This window comes from Saccopteryx leptura, chromosome 3 (assembly GCF_036850995.1).
Source record: "Saccopteryx leptura isolate mSacLep1 chromosome 3, mSacLep1_pri_phased_curated, whole genome shotgun sequence".
Taxonomy (NCBI): Eukaryota; Metazoa; Chordata; class Mammalia; order Chiroptera; family Emballonuridae; genus Saccopteryx; species Saccopteryx leptura.
Window position 1 is genome coordinate 313,431,890 of NC_089505.1, and position 20,947 is coordinate 313,452,836.

General features: G+C 37.1%; 1 protein-coding gene across 1 annotated transcript in view; it reads right to left on the reverse strand.

Annotated features, from left to right (window-relative positions):
- Positions 1-20,947, reverse strand: part of CLVS1 (clavesin 1) — a 184,411-nt gene that overhangs the window by 72,723 nt on the left and 90,741 nt on the right. The window lies entirely within an intron of this gene.

A 20,947-nucleotide genomic window follows, 5' to 3' on the forward strand; every position in this document is an offset into this window, starting at 1 on the left:
GAGATCCCGAGGTCTCCAGCTTGAGCAAATCTGGTTTGAGCAAAAAGCTCACCAGCTTGGACCCAAGGTTGCTGGCTTGAGCAAGGGGTTACTTGGTCTGCTGAAGGCCCGCGGTCAAGGCACATATGAGAAAGCAATCAATGAACAACTAAGGCGTCGCAATGCACAACAAAAAACTAATGATTGATGCTTCTCATCTCTCCACTCTTGTCTGTCTGTCCCTGTCTATCCCTCTCTCTGAGTCTCTCTCTGTCTCTGTAAAAAACAAACAAAAACCCAAAAAACATATATTCTATAAGTGTTAAAAAAATAAAAATAAAATAAAATATATTGTTAAACTATATAAAAAAGTAGGGTTTATTGATGTGTTGGTTTAGTAAATTCTAACCACAAGTCTACCTTTTTAGTATTAATAATTCTATAGACATAATTACTCATATTTAAGAATCCAAATAAAATCTGTGCTTTTCAATGAGACTTAAATCCCTTTTTGGAAGAGCATTTTTCTTCTCAAAAGTATATCCTTTTTTGATGAGGTGAAATTACAGATGGTTAGCCAGGTTTCAGAAAGAGGAATGAATGTCTGTTGGGTGTCTACATATATCCTAGACATGGTGTGGAATAGTCTTCATAAGCTGGGGACCACTTCATATGTTCTGCTAACCACTTTAAGAAACAACCCTTGTAGGATAGTGTGCCAGGTAATCTTCACTGTAATATGGTCCCTTGGTAAGCTAAATCCCTTGACTTGGGTTCAAGATAAATCTTATTTTAACTTCATCACTAGTAATAATAATGTTCAATATACTATAAAATCTTTAAAACTATAAAATTGTGCCTTTGGTGAATTTTTAATTAAGATGATTTTATCTAGAAAGAATTTTATGCCAAACTTTCTGGAGTCATGTCAGTTACACAGGCGCTGTGTTAAGTTCTCTTCCATTCTGATGATTATCACTAATTTTGCCTTGGAAGTTCATTATAATAAACATATGTCTAAAAATTACATTTTAGATCAAAGGAGATAAAAATATAACTGTTTACAGGTCTCTGTGTAGTGAATTAGTAAAATAATAAAAATTTAAAAAGCAGGATTTTCTTGGGGCACAGAGGAGGGAAAATAATGGGCATGCATTTGTTTTTATCACTATTTCTTTCCTTCTCTAAATTTAAGGATCTGTTGTGACAGATAGTGGGAAGATAGTTTGGAGTACAAGTACAGAATGTGTCTGAGTGGCTGATGTATCTGAGTTGAAAGAAAAACAGAATTTGAAGGGAAATTACTCTCCCCCCTTTAGACATAGCAGAACCATGAATTACAATTTGGACCCTGTCTTACCTAAGAACAGGACATACTTTGGAGCTTGAATTCTATAAAGAGTTTGCTTGGTAAAATGGACTTCCATACATTGCCGAGGGAAGTACAAATTGGTGGGTCATGTCTGAGTGGCAATTTGCTAATGTGTATTAGCTATATTAAAACGTTTATAAACTTTCACCCTAAAATTTCAAGATAACAAAATAATTTCTATATAGCAGCAGTTCTTATATTGCTGTCCACCATCATCTTTCTCTTTTTATTCAATGAGAGGAGGAGAGGCAGAGACAGACTCCCACATGCACCCTGACCTGGATATACCTGGCAAGCCCACTAGGGGCTATAGTCTGCCCATCTGGGGTGTTGCTCTGTTGTTCATCAACTGAGCTCTTCTTGGCACTAAAAGCAGAGGCCATGGAGCGATCCTCAGTGCCCAGGGCCAACTCGCTCCAATCAAGCCATGGCTGCAGAAGGGGAAGAGAGAAAGAAAGAAAGAAGCAAGACAGGGAGGGGTGGAGAAGCAGATGGGTGCTTCTCCTGTGTGCTCTGACCAGGAAACAAACCTAGGACATCTACACGCCAGGCTGACATTCTACCACTGAGCCAACTGGCCAGGACCATAGTCCACCATCTACGGGGATCCCTGACACCCTTTTGCAGGCAACCACAAGGTCAAAACTATTTTCATAATATTACTACAATTATTTACCTCTTTCACTGTGTTGTCATTTGCACTAATGAAGCAGCATGAATAAAGACAGTGGCACCAAACTAATGTATGAAAACTCATTGTCTTCTACACTGCCATGTCCCAGGAATAAAAAATATGTCAGCTCCATTTATAGGGGCCTTTGATAAAGTAGTAAACATTAATAGCTTTATTAAATCTTGACTCTTAAACACATAGCTTTTTAATATTCTGTGTGAAGAAACGGAAAGTACCCATGAAGCACTTCTACTGTGCACTGAGATACAACCGATTATCTTGAAGAATGTCCTCGTGCCATTGTTTGACTTGGGAGTGGACTAAACTGCTTTTTTTTGGGGGGGGGGTTTGTTTGTTTGTTTTGTATTTTTTCTGAAGTAAGAAGTAGGGAGGCAGAGAGACAGACTCCTGCATGTGCTTGACCAGGATCCACCTGGCAAGCTCATCAAGGGGTGATTCTCTGCCCATCTGGGGTGTTGCTTCATTGCAACTGGATCCATTCTAGTGCCTGAGGCAGAGGTCATGGAGCCATCCTCAGCTCCAGGCCAACTTTGCTCCAGTGGAGCCTTGGCTGATGGAGAAGAAGAGAGCGATAGAGAGAAAGGAGAGGGGGAAGGGTGGAGAAGCAGATGAGTGCTTCTCCTGTGTGCCCTGGTCTGAAATCGAACCCAGGACTTTCACCTGTCGGGTCGATGCTCTACCACTGAGCCAACTGGCCAGGGTTTAAGCTGCTTTTTAAAGAGAACATTATTTTTATGTGAAAGACTGACTGAAAAACAAATATGAATATTCAAATTTGGGTTTCTGGCAGATGCTTTCCCCAAAATGAGCAAAGTGATCCTGTCATTTCAAGGAAAACAAGTGATAGTATTTTCAAGTCACAAAAGTCAGGGTGAAAACCATGGCTGGTACAGTTATTAACACAGAAATATTTTTAAAGGAATTAGTGCATGTATTTAATGCCCCTGCAGAGCTCTTTGTAACAATCAAACCCAGATGGTAACTTAAGCAGCAGAGTTGATTCTGGAGGCCAGCCCCTGAATCAGTGGCAATTGGTTGGTATAAGCCAGACATGGCAGTCCACCTTGCTTTTCTTGCCAGGGCTGGTAATTGAGCTTGACATTGAAGCTCCTCTCCTGTAAAGAATAACTGTCATCTTAGAAGGTCTGTGGGTAGGTGGAACCCAGGGCTCTGCTGACAGGTCTCTGAAGAGATAAGTATGAAAAGACAAAGTTCTTATTATCTAAGTGAGCTCTTTTTATCCACACAAGGGATACAACTAGCTTAGACAAATGCTTTCACTGCAAATCCACCAGACATTTTCCTCTTTAATCAATTCATAACAAGCCAATCTGTTCTCTACCTTCAAGTTCCCAAATGTTCCTCCTTAGCAGCTTGAGGGGTATTGTGCTCTCTGTCACTTGGTAGTTGTTATTTTGAAAAATCCTGTTTTCTGCAATCTTTCTAACATGTTCTTATTAAGGTAGGCTAATTATAATGAAACTTTTACCTGTTCAATAGATGAAGATTCTTCTTTAAATTAGAAATCCTCTTAGACACTAAAATAAAATGTGATCAGGAAGTGTGTTTGTCACATATAAAAATATAATTTATTCTTTGAACAAAAAAATTATTAAAATCCCACCCATGAGTCATTGTGGTAGTTACAAAATCAAAATATCAGATCTTTGCTCTCAAGGAACTTACAATCTAGGACCAAAAGAAAAGTAAACAGACCTGTAGAAGACTGTGGAGGAGTGCTGAGATAGACATGTGAACACTGGCTATAGAGGCCTCGGGAGGGGGCCTTTACCTGACCAATGAGCCAGGCTGTTTTTAGGGAAGGAGTCTAGACTTTAAAGTGTCCACAAGTCTGGCCCCAAGTTACCTGTCTGTACTTATGCCCTGGTATCGGACTCTGCGCCCCAGGCAGGGCTCTCTGCTCACTCTCACAACCTCACTATGCTTGTTGCTATTCCAAGGATCTTGCTTAGATGTTCCCTATGTCTGGAATTCTCTTAGCACTCTATCTGTAGCAAAATTTTTCCTGTTGTTCAATGGCAAACTTACTTCCAGAAGCATTTTTTTAAAATCATATCAGCTTCCTTTTTAGAGGCAGCACTTGCCATTTCATCAGAAAACTTTGTATTGGTGCTCCTCCACCCCACGTGTTCCCATAGAATCCTGTGCTAGCTTTTGCTTTGGTACTTATATATCCAACCATCGAAATGATAACTCCGCCTGAAAGACTTCACACTTCCTGAATTCCTTTGACCTCCCCAACACCATCACCAGTTGGTTTCACCTGAATATTTTGCTTTTCTCTCTATCCTTTCCCATTCTCCTAGGTAGTAGCCCTTACAAAAATCTTTAATTTTTCTTTGGTTCCTTTCTGTTTCAAAGAACACGCATACAGTACTATCTTTAACTTTATTTTTAATGTTTACAAGTTATTTTAAATTAAATTTATTGGGGTGACATTGGTTAATAGAATCATATAGGATTCAGATGTACATTTCTATGATGCATGATCTTACACTGCATTGTGTGCCCAACACCCAAAGTCAAATCTTCTTTCATCACCATATATTTGGCCCCCTTTACCCTTTACTGCACCTCCAACTCCTTCCTCTGGTAACCGCCATACTGTTGTCTGTGTCTATGAGTTCCAGTTTTATAGCCCACACGGGTAAAATCATATGATTCTTAGCTATCTCTGTCTGACTTATTTTGCCTGCCTTGTTGATAATAACCATTCTAATCAGTGTGTGTGTGGGGTATCTCATTGTAGTTTTGATTTGCATTTCCCTAATAGCTAGTGAAGTTGAACATTGGCCATTCGTATGTCTTCTTGGGAGAGGTGTCTGTTCAGGTCCTCTTTCCATTTTTTAATTTTCTTTATGCCTATTTTAAAATTAGATTGTTTGGTGTTGGGTTGTATGAATTATTTACATATTTTGGATATTAATGTCTTGTTGGAGCTGTTGTTTTCAAATATTATCTCCCATTTGGTCAGTAACCTTTTTGTTTTGTTGTTGGTTTCTTTTGCTGTGCAGAAGCTTTTTTAGTTTGATATAGTCCCATTCATTTATTTTTACCTTTATTCCCATTGTCTTTCGGGTTAAATTCATAAAATGTTCTTTAAGACAAAAATCCATAAGTTTTTTTTTTGTTTTTTTTTTTTGGTATTTTTCTGAAGCTGGAAACGGGGAGAGACAGTCAGACAGACTCCCGCATGTGCCCGACCGGGATCCACCCCGCACGCCCACCAGGGGGCGATGCTCTGCTCACCAGCGGGCGATGCTCTGCCCCTCTGGGGTGTCGGTCTGTCGCGACCAGAGCCACTCTAGCGCCTGGGGCAGAGGCCAAGGAGCCATTCCCAGCGCCCGGGCCATCTTTGCTCCAATGGAGCCTCGCTGCAGGAGGTGAAGAGAGAGACAGAGAGGAAGGAGAGGGGGAGGGGTGGAGAAGCAGATGGGCACTTTTCCTGTGTGCCCTGGCCGGGAATCGAACCCAGGACTTCTGCACGCCAGGCCGACGCTCTACCACTGAGCCAACCGGCCAGGGCCCCAAAATCCATAAGTTTAATACATGTTTTCTTCTATTAATTTATTGTTTCAGATCTTATAGTCAGGTCTTTGACTAATTTTGAATTAATTTTTGTACATGGGGACAAACTGCAACCTAATTTTATTTTTTTGGTGTGGCTTTCTAATTTTATCAGCACCATTTATTAAAGAGATTTTCTTTTCTTCATTGTATGTTTTTGGTTCCTTTGCCAAAAATTATTTGTCCATATATATATGCTTTTATTTCTGGGCTCTCAAATCTGTTCTATAGATCTCTGTGTTTGTTTTTCTGCTAATACCATGATGTTTTAAGTATCATAGCTCTGTATTATAATTTGAAGCCAGGTAGTGTGATACTTGTGGCTTTGTTCTTCTTTTCTCAGGAATGTTTTTAGGAGGTCTCCTGTGGTTCCATATAAATCTGATGATTTTTTGTTCTATTTCTTTTAAAAAATGACATCAGAGTTTTGATGGGGATTACATTAAATCTGTATATTCCTTTGGGTAATATGAATATTTTAACTATGTTGATTCTTTCAATCTATGAACATGGAATATTTTTCCATTTCATTGTGTCTTTTTCAATTTCTTTTACCAATGCTTTGTAGTTTTCAGTACATAGGTCCATCACACCCTTAGTTAAATATATATTGATAAAAAAGTATTTTATTCTTTTTTATTTCCAGAATCTTGTATCTTCTCACCACCTGGACTGTTTCCTCTCTAATCTTGGCTGCTAGATAATCTCAAGCCTAAATTGTTTCAGTGGTCTCCTAATTGGTTTTCCTGTATCTACTCTAGTACCTCAACTCTATTCTTCTCAAGTAGCCAGAGTAATATGTTTAAAAGGCAAATTTAATTGTATCACTTTTCTCAAAGCCCTTTAATTGTTCCCCATTTTTCTAAGACTAACCTTCTTCCAAGGCCCACAGAGCACTCCAACCTCTCTGACCTCATTTTCTACCATTGCTCCATGTCATTGAACTTTAAAACTAGAGCTTTCTTGCTATTTTTTGAATATTCTCAACACACTCTCACCTCAGGGCATTGGCGTATCTTTTCCCTCTGCCTAGAACACAACAGCTATATGGTCAACAACTTCATCTTCTTTAAATTTTAGCTTTAATGTCACTTTCTTAATGAAGCTAATCACAATAACTCTATTTTTTTAAATTTTTTAATTACAGTTGACATACAAAATTATTAGTTTCAGATGTACAGCATAATGATTAGACACATATATATATTGTGATATAATCACTCCAATAAACCTAGTACTCTGCCACTATACATAGTTATTGCAATATTATTGACTGTAAACCCTATGCTATGTTTTACATTCCCATGACTATTTTCATAACTGGAAATTTGTACTTCTTAATCCCTTCACCTTTTTTACCCAGCCCCTCAAACCCTCTTCTATCTGACAACTATCAATTTGACAATAACCCTACTTTAAATTGCAACCCATTCTCATCCATGCCCCTTCAGTCTTGATCACCTTGATTTGTATTTTTATAGTGCTTTTTATAACACATTATATAATTTATTTGTTTATTGTCTGCCTCTCTTCAGTAGAATGTATGCTTTATTCAGGCAGATTTTGGTCTTTTTTTTTTATTAATTACTGTGTCATTAGCACCCCTAGGATACTATCTATGGATTTAATAATATTTTCTGGATGAATAAGTTATATGTTAACTTGCATTACTTCTTTAGTAGACTATAAATTCTTTGAGTACACAAATTCTGAATGATTCAACATCACATACTCACCTGGCTTATAGCTAACACATAGTCAATAAATGTTCAGTGAATGAGACTTTCCCTCCACTGAACTGCTATTTTCTGTACTGCCCATTTTGACATTTAATTATTGGCCGTTTTTGATGTCTTACTCAATCTTATGTGTGAGAAGTGATAATTTGATGAAATCTGTTTTTTTGGATCACAGGTTGCAACTCTTACTTTTTTATATATACATGAGGATGGTTGACTACTTAATATATGTTCTACCATGTATTTTGAGTTGAATATAATGTACAATAACTGGTGGTGGAGACTGTGAGTGAACGTTGGGACAGATGAGGAATGAGAGTCCTTAGGAAGCATTATTCATAGAGCATTAAAGCAATTGAGACCAACCATAGAAAGCATTATTTCCAGGAATTAAAACAAGTTTTGCAGAAATACTAGATTCCAATATTTTTTCTTCTTATGGTCTTTTATTTGTTATTAATTTTAAAAAATTTTTATTTAGACAATTAAATTTAACAGGATGACACTGGTCAACCAGAGTACAGAGATTTAGAGAAAATATCTCCACATCATTTGGAGATTCGATTATGCTGTATACCCATCACCCAAAGTCAAATCATCCTCCGTCACCCTATATTTGTTTCTCTTTATGTATTTATTAATTTTACTCCCATTTATACTCCATAAGCATTAGAGAAACTTAATTTGCATTTAGGGTTTTTTGCCCTTTAGGCTACTAACTACTTTAGGGTTGTGTGAATCTTTTTAATTAATTTATATGTGCTCAATATAAAAAATGACAGAGGATCCAAGATGGTGGTGGAGTAGATGGAAGCTATACTCACCTCCTTTCAGGACCAAACTATAATTACAGCTAAAATATAAAGCAATTAACCTAAATAACTCACTGAAAACTAGCTGAAGATAAGTCTTACAAACAAGGATTTACAGAAGAAGCCACATAGAGACTGGAAGGAAGGGCAACAATGTGAAAAGGGCTGGCTCTGCTCTCACAGGCAGTGGCTAAGACTTTGGAGGGATATCTCCGTTGCCAAGATTTCCCCTGAGGAGCACGGGGTCTCAACCCCAACCCAGCTCCCAAACCCAGAGTACCAGAGCTGGAAAGAGGCATCCACATAACATCTGGCTATTAAAATCAGCAAAAATTCTGTCCTCTAGGGGGAGACAGAAGTCTGCTAAAGATACAGGTACCCTCCTCAGGGGCCAATGCACAAAATCTTTTTCTCAGTTACTCTCTCAGATCTCCTAAGAAGGAAGGGCAGAGCGGACTAGAGTCCTGTGAGGAGAGTCTGGGGCTTGTAGTTCTGAAGAGAGACCTGAAGGGACAACCACCAGGATACCTGTCCTGAGTTACTTTCCCACACCACAGATGCCATATTTCTTAGGTGGAGCACTTCCTTTTATATGGCATCAGCCTGGGATAAAGCAATAGTCCCATTGTCTGGACTCCCTGTTGACCAACCCTGCAAAGCTTACACCTCGCTGAAGAGTTTAATACCTGAGCAGGGTGGCTTTGGGATGGGGTCCATTTCTCCCACCTTCTCACAAACCTGACTGATGTTTCCATTTCACAGGTGATTCACTAGCTCCATTCTCCTGACTTCCTGCGGCACTGCTCTGCTTAGTTAGGGCTCCTGGCAAAATCTTGGGCAGAGTGAATTTTGTAGTTCTAGAATTGGAGCCATTTTTCCCTCACATGCCCAACCTATACAAAGCCTTCCTTTCATACAGCCAAATATTGGTCTGGTTGGGCCTGATAAATTCTGCTTGCCTCACACTAATGAACATAAAGGGAGAGATTTACAGTAATACAGTTATAGTAGGGGACTTTAACACCCAGCTTACATTAATGGATAGATCTTTCAAACAGAAAATCAATAAGGAAATGGCAGCCTTAAATGACACACTAGTTCAAATAGATTTAATTGATATCTCCAGGGTATTTCACCCCAAAGCAGCAAAATATACATTCTTTTCAAGTGAACATGGAACATTTTCTAAGATATACCACATGTTAGAATAGAAAACAACTCTCAGTACATTTAAGAAGACTGAAATCCTATCATGCATCTTCTCTCACCATAATGATATGAAACTAGAAATCAATCACAAGGAAAAACCTGAAAAACACACAAAGACATGAAGGCTAAAAAATATGTTACTAAACAATAAGTGGGTTAAAAGTAGGATCAAGAAAGAAATCAAAAGATATTATGAAACAAATGAAAATGAGTACACAAGAACCTAAAACTTATGGGATACTGCAAACACACTCCTAAGATAGAAATTTTCAGCCCTGGCCGTTTGGCTCTGTGGTAGAGCATTGGCCTGTCATGTAGAAGTCCTAGGTTCGATTCCTGGTCAGGGCACACAGGAAAAGCGACCATCTGCTTCTTCACCCCTTCCCCCAGCTGGGGCACAAGTAGGAGTCTGACTCTCTGCCTCCTTGCCTCTCAATAAAAAAATAAAAATAAAAAGGTAGAGATTTTTAACATTACAGGCTTACTTCAAGAAGCAAAAAAAAAAAAAAAATCTCAAATAAACAATTTAATTTTTTATTTAAAAGAATTAGAAAAGGAACAATAAAAAAGCCCAAAGTGGGCCCTGGCTGGTTGGCTCAGCGGTAGAGCATCGGCCTGGTGTGCAGGGGACCCGGGCTCGATTCCTGGCCAGGGCACACAGGAGAAGTGCCCATCTGCTTCTCCACCCCTCCCCCTCTCCTTACTCTCTGTCTCTCTCTTCTCCTCCCACAGCCGAGGCTCCATTGGAGCAAAGATGGCCCGGGCGCTGGGGATGGCTCCTTGGCCTCTGCCCCAGGCGCTGGAGTGGCTCTGGTCGCAACAGAGCGACGCCCTGGAGGGGCAGAGCATCGCCCCCTGGTGGGCGTGCCGGGTGGATCCCGGTCGGGCGCATGCGGGAGTCTGTCTGTCTCTCCCCGTTTCCAGCTTCAGAAAAATACAAAAAAAAAAAAAAGCCCAAAGTGAATAAAAGAAAGGAAATAATAAAGATTACAGAAGAATAAATGAAATAGAGTCTAAAAAATATAAATTATCAATGAAAAAATAAATAAGATTGACAAACTTTAACTGGATTCATCAAGAAAAAAGAGAGAGGACACAAATAAATAAAATCAGAAGTCAAAAGAGGAGAAGCAATAAATCACACCAAAGAAATACAAAAGATTGTAAGAAAATATCACCAACAGCCATATGCCAACAAATTGGGAAATTACAATGAAATGGATAAATTCCTAAGAATATACAATTTACTCTACTAAATCATGAAAAATTGGGAAATCTGAATAGGCAGATTACAACTAATGAAATTGAAGGAGTAATTTAAAAAACCTCATAATAAACAAGTCTTAGATAATATGGCTTCATGGTGAATTTTGGCAAACATTCAAAGAAGAGCTAACACCTATCCTTCTTAAACTATTGCAAAATATTCAAGAACAGTGAAGACTCCTAAGCTCATTTTATGAGGCATGCATTATACTAATTCCACAGCAAAGATACTACAAAGAAAGAAAACCATTATCCTTAATGAACATTGATGATAAAATTCTCAGTGAAATATTAGCAAACTGAATCTAACAATATATTAAAATGATCATACATCAGGATCAAGTGATATTTATTCTGGAGATGCAAGTTTGGTACAATATTCACAAATTGATATGTGAGATACATCACATAAACAAAATAAAAAATAAAAACGACATGATCATATCAAAGATGCAGATAAAGCATTTACTAAAATTCAGTACCCATTTACAATAAAAACTCTCAGCAAAGCTGGAACACAGAGAACATACCTCAATATAATTTAGGCCATATATGACAAACCCACAGCCAACATCACACTCAATTGGAATAAACTAGAAGTATTTCCTTCAAGACAGAAAACAGACAAGAATATCTGTTTTCATCACTTTTATTCAACATAGTACCGGATGTCCTAGCCACAGCAATCATATAAGAAGAAGAAATAAAAAGCATCTGAATTGGAAAAGAAAAAGTAAAACTGTCATTATTTGCAGGTGACATGGTACTGTAGGTAGAGAACCCTAAAGATTCCACCAAAATCCACTAGAACTGATAAATGAATTCAGTAAAATAGCAGAATACAAAATAAGTATATAGAAATTGGTTGCATTTTTATGCAGAAATAATGAACTATCAGAAAGGGGAACTAATAAAACAATCCCATTTACAATTGCATCAGAAAATAAATAAATACAATGCGTAGGAATAAATTTAACCAAGGATATATGACTTGTACTATACTTGGAAAGTTAATGACACTAAAGAAAGAAAGTGAAGCCTGACTAGGCAGTGGCGTAGTGGATAGAGTGTTGGACTGGGATGCGGAGGACCCAGGTTCGAAACCTTGAAGTTGCCAACTTAAGCGTGGGCTCATCTGGCTTGAGCAAGGGATCACCAGCTTGAGTGAGGGGTCAATGGCTTGAGTGTAGGATCATAAACATGACCCCATGATCACTAGATTGAGCCCAAAGGTCGCTGGCTTGAAGTTCAAGGTCACTGACTTAAGTCCAAGGTCGATGGCTCGAGCAAGGGGTCACTTGCTCTGCTGTAGCCCTCTGGTCAAGCACATATGAGGAAGCAATTCATGAACAAGCAATCAATGAACAACTAAGATGCTACAACGAATAATTGATGCTTCTCATCTCTCTCCCTTCCTGTCTGTCCATCTCTATCTGTACCTCTCTCTGACTCTCTCTGTCTCTGTCAAAAAAAAAAAAGTGAAAAAGATACAAATAAATGGAAGCATATACTGTGTTCATGAATAGGAAGAATTTATTTAAAATGTCCATACTACTCAAAGCAATCTATAGAGTCAATGCAATTCCTATCAAGATAACAATAGCGTATTTCACAGAACTAGAACAAATATTTCAAAAATTAATATGAAACCACAAACAAAACTGAATAGCCACAGCAATCTTGAGAAAGAAGAACAAAGTTAGAAGTATCATGCTACCTGATAGAAAACTATATTACATGGCCATAGTAATAAAAACAGCATGGTACTGGCATAAAAAAGAGATATATAGATTAATGGAACAAAATAGAGAGACCCAAATAAAATAAACTTATGTCTTTATGGTCAATTAACATTAGGCAAGAACATATAATGGTGGTAAAAATAGTCCATTCAGTAAATAGTGTTGGGAAAATTGAACAGATGCATGTAAAAACATGAACCTAGACCACCTTCTTATATTATATATAAGAATAAACTCAAATTAATTTAAAAACTTATCTGTTAGACTCAAAACCATAAAAATCCTAGAAGAAAACATAGACAGTAAATTCTCAAACATTTCTCATAGCAATATTTTTTTGCCTGATATATCTCCTCAGGCAAAGGAAACAAAACAAAAGAACAAATGAGACTGCATCAAACTAAAAAGCTTTTGCACAGCAAAAGAAACCGTGAGCAAAATAAAAAGACAGTACTATGTTGAATGGGAGAATATATTTGCTAATGATACATTTGATAAGGAGTTACTATCCAAAATTTATAAGTAACATATAAAAGTCAACATGAAAAACACAGCCAATCCAATTTAAAAAATAGGTAAAGGACCTGAATAGACATTTCTCCAAAGAGAACATACAGATGGCCAATAGACATAAAAAGATGCTCAGTGTCACTAATTACCAGAGAAATGCAAATTAAAACCACAATGACATATCACCTTACACTTCTCAGAATGGCTAGCATCAATAAATTAACACACAAATTTACAAGGATGTGGAGAAAAGGGAACCCTCATGCACTATTGTTGGGAATGCAGATTGGTGTAGCCATTGTGGAAAGCAATGTGGAATTGCCTCAAAAAATTAATAATAGAACCAGTGATTCCACTTTTGGGAATATATCTTTAAAAATCCAAAATACTAATTTGAAAGAATATATGCACTCTATGTTCGTTGCAGTGTTATTTATAATAGGCAAGATTTGGAAGCATCCACTTTAGTAGATGAATGGATAAAATGCTGTGGGACATTTACATAATGGAATACTACTCAGTCATAAAACAAATCTTACCGTTTGTGACAGCATGGATGGATCTGGAGAGTATTATACTAAGTGAAATAAATCAGTCAGAGAAATACAAGTACCAGATGATTTTACTTATATGTGGGATCTAATGAACAAAATAAACTAACAAACAAAGCAGAAACAGACTCATCGATACAGAGAACAGACTGACAGCTGTCAGAGGGGAAGAGAATTGGAAGCTAGGTGAAAAAGGTGAATCAATTAAGCAAACAAAAATATCTTATCAACACAGACAACAATATGGTGATTATTATAGGGAAAGGGGTGGAGAAGGTAGAAGAAGATAAAGGGGAGGTACAATATACAGATGATATAGAATTGGACACCTGGAACCTATAAAATTTTATTAACCAATGTCACTCCAATACATGTAATGAAAAAGTGGCTTGTGAAAGTAAAAAAAAAATGACATAAATTTCAATATCTATCCATCCATCTACTTGTCTAGCAATTTAGTCAGTGTGTTCCAAGACCTCTGGATGAAAGATACATAAGATATGGCCCCTGACTATAAGAGTTCATCCTGCCTGGATAGGCAGAAATTTAAAGCAACAATGCAGAAGAGTATGTTGAATTTTAGCATAGTATAAGCAGTGTGTTATGAGAATACAGAAACAGGGCATTTAAACCCAATCTAGTTGATTGACACTGTTCTGAAATTAGTGACACCTGAGCTATATCATGAAGCACAATTAAGAGGTGAAACAGGGAGAAAGCAGAAGGTAGAGCAGAGAGGCATGAGGTAACATGAAATGTTAAGAAAGGCATATGTGAATATGGCTAGAGCTAAATACTTTGGAGGTGGGGTTAGAAAGGTGGTACAGGGGGATATCAGGAGAGAGGCTAGAAACACAGGCAGGGGAAGCTCTAGGAGGGCATATGACCCAGGCTATAGAACATGAACTTGATCTGATAAGAAATGGGTATCTACTGAAGGATTTTAAAAGAAGATGGTGGTGAGCGACTAACCTAGAAATAGGAACTTCCTTAACCTGCTATAGTCATCTACAAAAAACCCCCACATCTAACCTCATTTGTAATGGAGAAGAACTAAATGGTTTTTCGTAAGATCCAGAGGAGCAAGACATGGATATGTCTCTTCTTATCACCTCTATTCAATATTGTAGTGGAGATTTAGCTGGAACAATTAGGCGAGAAAAATATAAATAAATGAAAATCATCCAGATTAGAAAAGAAGTAAAATTATTTTTTTCTTCTTCTTCTTCCTTTTTTTTTTTTTTTGGATGATGTGATATAATGTACATATTAAAGCTAATAAATGAGTTTAGCAAGTGATAGGATACAAGATATAAATTTATTTTAATACATTAACAATAAATAATCCAAAATAAAATTAAGAAATTAGTTTGAAAATGCAAGAGACCTATGATAGAAAAAAAAAACTTGGAAAAGAAGAATAGTGTGCGGTGACTCAAATTTTGCAATTTGAAACTTCTTACAAAGCTACATTAATCAAGATAGTGTTGTATTAGCAAAGGATAAACATATAGACCAACGGAATAAAATTGAAGGCCTAGAAATTAACTGTTATGTTTATGGCCAATTAATTCCAACAAGGGAAACAATTTGATTCAATAAAGAAAGATATTCTTTTCAACAAATAAACCTGGGACAAATGGATATTCTCATGCAAAAGATTACAGTTGGAATCCTACCTCACACTATAAATGAAAATTAACACAAAATGGATCATAAACCTAAACACAAAAATTTTAAACTAAGTACATAGGAATAAATCTTTATGGCATTGGGCTGGGTAATGGTTTCTTGGATCTGACACCAACAGCACAACAACAACAAAAAATAATAGATAAATTGGACTTCATCAAAATTAAAAACTTTTATGCTTCAAATGATTCTATCAGTAAAGTGAAAAGACAGCCTACAGCAGTGGTAGTCAACCTGGTCCCTACTGCCCACTAGTGGGCGTTCCAGCTTTCACGGTGGGTGGTAGTGGAGCCACCAAAGTATAAATAAAAAGATAGATTTAATTATAGTAAGTTGTTTTATAAAGACTTATTCTGCCAAACTTAGCAAAAATACGACATAAAGCACTTGGTAAGTAATTATTATTATATGCTTTAACTTGCTGTAACTCTGCTTTATAAATTTTGTAAAATAAAGTTACTTCCCTACTTTATAAATTACCATTACTGTGGAACCGGTAGGCGGTTAGAAAATTTTACTACTAACAGAGATACAAAAGTGGGCAGTAGGTATAAAAAGGTTGACTACCCCTGGCCTACAGGATGAAAGAAAAAAATTGCAAATGCTATTTCTAACAAGAGTAGAATTCAAAATAATTATGTATCTCTTGCCACTCAATCATAAAAAGACAAATGGCTCAATTGGAAATTGGCAAAGCACTTGAATTCACAATTTTCCATGAAGTAAACAACTGGCCAATAAGCACATGAAAAGATTCGCAATATTATTAGTCATTAAGGAAATGCAAAACCACAATGACATATCTTTTCACACCAATAAATATAGCTATAGTTTTGATTTTTTTTAATAAAATAGGCAATACTAAGGTTGGCAAAGATTGGAGTCCTTATAAATTGCTGTTCAAAATATAAAATGGTGTAACCACTTTGAAAAATAAATTGGTACTTTTTCAAATGAAGAGTTACTATATGACCCAGTAATTGCATTACTAGATATACCCAAGAGAACTGAAAATATATGTCCACACAAAAATGTGTACATAAATATCTATAGCAGGGTATGTGTAATAGTCAAAGTACAATAGAAACAACTCAAATAGCCATCATCTGATAAATGAATAAATTTTTTTAAATATAACTATGCAATGGAATATCATTTAGTAATAAAAGAATGAAGTACTGATGGATGCTAGAACATGCACAGGCCTTGAAAACATTTTGCTAAGTGAAAGAGCCAATCACAAAGAACCAAATATTGTACGATTCCATTTATGTGAAATAACCAGAATTGGCAAATCTACAAAGACAAAAAAGAAAAAAAAAATAGTGGTTGCTGAAGGCTCTGAAAGGAGTGAACGGTGCAATTAATGAGGAAAGACTGGTAGTGGGTATGAGATTTTTTTGTGGGATAATGATGAAGTTCTAAAATTACATTGTGGTGATAATTGCACAACTTTGTGAATATGGTAAAAACCACTAACTGTACACTTTCAATGAGTGAATTACATGCTATATGAATTATATCTCAATAATGGGTAAAAAGGAAACACTAAAATATAAACTGTGGTTCTCTCTGGCTGAAGAATCACAGTTAATTTTTAATTTCTTCATATTTTTGAAAAATTTCAAAATGATCCAGTAAATTTTTATTACTTCCCATTTTTAAAATTTACCGTGAAAGATATTTATTCAGATTAATATGGAAATGGTGTATATTATAAAACAGATTTTGCTTTTAGAAAGACAACATGGAACCTTAAGAATGAATCAAAATAAGCTTAGAACAAGGCAGAAAGGACAATTAGAAAGTTATTTGCCTTCTGTAAAAACAAACAAACAAAAAAAGGTGAGATCCCAAACCAAAGTGGTGGCTTCAAGGATGAAGAGAAGAAAACAAAATATTGAAAAATATAATATTAAAAAGATAAAATCTCTTTTGGACTTGGAAACCAATTATATACATGAGGCAAAAAGTAGATTGAAGAATTCAGTCAGGGATTTTATTTGGGATGGTATGTGGATAGTGGAACCACTCAATATCTTAGCAATAACTGACAAGTGGAAGGATATATCTAGATAGATAGATAGATAGATAGATAGATAGATAGATAGATAGATAGACAGATAGATAGATAGATGATAGGTAGATAGATATAACTTCAAAACCATTTTATTTTTATTTAAGGAGACAGTGGTGTTTATACGCTGGTTTAGCATCACAAAATGTAACCTTGAGAACCTGCTCCTGTGTTGTCAACAAAGTTTCTGTGTCATTAACTAGCTTTATGATATAGAACAAATCATTTTGATTCTTGATTTATTATTTGTATAGGGAGGTGCTCTAGTAGTGATTCTCAAAGGCAGTTTCTGGATCAGTAACATCAGCATCGTTTATGAACATGACCAAAATGCAGATTCTCAGACCCCACCCAGACCTGTGGAGTCAGAAACTGGATGGGCTCAGCAATCTTTCTCTCTCTCTCTCTCTCTCTCTCTCTCTCTCTTTCTCTCTCTCTCTCTCTTTCTTTCTCTCTCTCTCTCTCTCTCTCTCCCTCCCTCCCTCCCCCCTTTCCTTTTCTTTTTTTCTTTTTTAGCAATATTTTTAATGTTTAAAATATCCTTGTGGATTCTGATACATACTAAAGTTTGAAACACACTGATTTATACCATCTCCAAGTTCTTTTTTTTTTTTTTTTTTACAGAGACAAAGAGAGAGAGAGTCAGAGAGAGAAACAGACAGGAACAGACAGGAATGGAGAGATGAGAAACATCAATCATTAGTTTTTCATTGTGCGTTGCAACACCTTAGTTGTTCATTTATTGCTTTCTCATATATGCCTTGACCGCAGGCCTTCAGCAGACCGAGTAACCCCTTGCTCGAGCCAGCGACCTTGGACTCAAGATGGTGAGCTTTTGCTCAAACCAGATGAGCCTACGCTCAAGCTGGCGACCTCAGGGTCTGGAATCTGGGTCCTTCCACATCCCATTCGGATGCTCTATCCACTGCGCCACCGCCTGGTCAGGCAATTAAGTTCTATTTTAAGTATAAAATTTCATGTTGGGCAGCACTGTAAATAGACTTAAACTAATAGACTCGTAATATTGGTATTCAGCTCATAATACTGAATATTAGGTTTCTGCTTAGAGTTGATTATTTTCTGTGTATCAATTATACTTGGAGTTAATAGACTTATTGTTGCAGGGAGCAACACCTAATAAAAGATACCAAAAGACACTCAGATAACTTAATAGAGAAAGGAGAATTTATTAGTTGCTGATGGAGCATGTGGAACTATATAGTAGCACCAAAGCATGAGCTACCTGAACTAGATTTTCTTATGGGTTATACACCTTTACAGTATCCAAGCATTGGGTGTGTGATTCCTTTGCTTAAGGTTCTCAGGACTGCCTGACCTGTGGTGGCACAGTGGATAAAGCGTCGACCTGGATATGCTGAGGTGGCCGGTTCGAAACCCTGGGCTTGCCTGGTTCGAAACCCTGGGCTTGCCTGTCAAGGCACATATGGGAGTTGATGCTGCGAGCTCCTCCCCCCCTTCTCTCTCTGTCTCTCCCTCTCCCCTCTAAAAAAAATAAAGAAAGAAATAAAAAAAAAACTTAAAAAAAAAAGGTTCTCAGGACTAAAGGAGAGGGGTGGGGGAGTTTCAGTGGGGTCAGCCAGGGAGAAGGGGTTTCTGGGTCACTGGTCATAGCTATATACAGATCCTGCTTTTCTTGCTTTGTGTTGCAAGTGGCTCCAAGCAACCATTTAGAGACCTATAGGATGTAGTTAATTTATAACTGGCTGACTCAGTTATCCCTGCTGGCTCCTTTCCCTTGTGTTCTTCTGGCTTCTCCCCTCTGAAGGCGTGAAGAGTGTGGGAGACTTGCTCCCTCCTCATTATTATATGTAGCTGACTTTCTTACAGAAGGTGTTTAATAAGACATTCACGTTTTTAAGAACGGTAATTAAGGAAAAACACACAAGAACAACAAAGAAGTGGAACTTTGCACTGAAGTACTCAATAACAACACGCTCTGACCGGAGAGAAGTAGTTCAGGATGTTCTCAGGCTTTGGCTCTATCAAGTGGCCATTCTTTGCAGAGCTTCTGAGCCTGGTCCTAGCTTCTCTAGATCTCTTTCAGAGCTGAGTTGGTCCTTCCAACATCTTAAAATCCACTTTAACATTGCTGTGTACTCTTGTTTTCCCAAAAATATCTTAATTAAAACCTCATTTAGTTAATGGAACAAGTTATTCATAATTTCTTTCAAATCCTTAATGAGCCCATGGGTTAAGACATTAGGGATTACTCCTCTCAATTAATGACATCCTAGTTGACCTGGCTGTAGCTTAATCTAAGTTTTTTTTAAACATTGTTAATACTCTCAATTAAACATCTTTCAATGACTAAATTTCACTCAATAATTATTGAAGTAAGAGAAATCATTTTCATGAGTATATATTTTAGAATTCCTTGACAATGAAGGGTGTTTTCTAAATTCATCGGTCCAGCTTTTATGCCAACAACTGCCCTATATCTGACTGACCCATCTCATTTTTCCTTTCCTCCCATGTGGCCCCAGAGAAATACCAAGCTAATCTTCATCTTGTCCTGGGGCATGATCAGCTTGTCCTCTACCTATACCTGCTTGGACCTCTAGCACATGGTAAGTTGACTAAATAGTTGTTGAAGACACTTCTCACCACCTTTTCCCAATTCACGTCACTGCTGATATTCATATGAAAGAAAGAGCTCAAATTTCTTACAAAAAGCATTCAATAAATAATTAGCTCTGTCACAACTCTCCTTAATATTTCTTCTACACTGAATTGTCTACCTTCTAAAATGCATTTCAAGATGCATTATCTGATTACTGGTATTAGGATTAATCAAAATACATAGAAAAATTAAGTCAGATCCCTTCTTCATGTCATTTAAATTTTAATAGATTCAAAATGTTAAATTAAAACAATTCAAATTCAGAAAAATATACTTATAAATTTTATAAAACATTAGGGAGGGTGAAGATTTTCTAAGTCTTAGAAAATGTAGTGAACAGACTTGATCTCATAAACTTTTTAAACTGCTTTAAACAAGAACAGCAAAAATCAACACTATTCATTGTAGATGCAGATTGCGAAAAAAATGTTTGTTACAAGTGATAAAGGTTTAATTTCTTTTTAATTTTTTTTTCAGTGAGAGAAGGGGAGATAGTGAGACAGAATCCCACATAAATCCCGATAGGGATCAACCTAGCAACCTCCATCTGGGGGTAGATGCTTGAATCAACGGAGCTATTTTTAGCACCTGAAGCTTATGCTTGGAGCTACCAAGTTATGTTCAGTGCCTGGGACTATGCTTAAGCCAGTGGAACCACTGGCTGTGGAAAAAGAAAAGAGAGAAGGGAGAGGAGGGAGAAGCAGATGGTTACTTCTCCTGTGTGCCCTGACCAGGGTAGGGGCTCAAGCCATACCAGTGAGCCCTTGTTTAAGCCAGTGACTTTGGGCTGAAGCCAGTGACCATGGGATCATGTCAATGATGTCACACTGAAGCCAATGACCCCACGCTCAAGCTGATAAACCTGCGTTCAAGATGAATGAGCCATTGCTCAAGCCAGTAACCTTGAGGTTTCAAACCTGGGACCTCAGTATCTCAGGTCGACTCTATCCACTGCACCACCACTGGTCAGGCCTAGCAATTCTTGCCTGGATTGGGATTTTATTAACCTAATGCCTCCCTTACTTCCTGCACATGCTACTTCATTCTCATCATAGGTGCCTTTGCTTTGAACTGT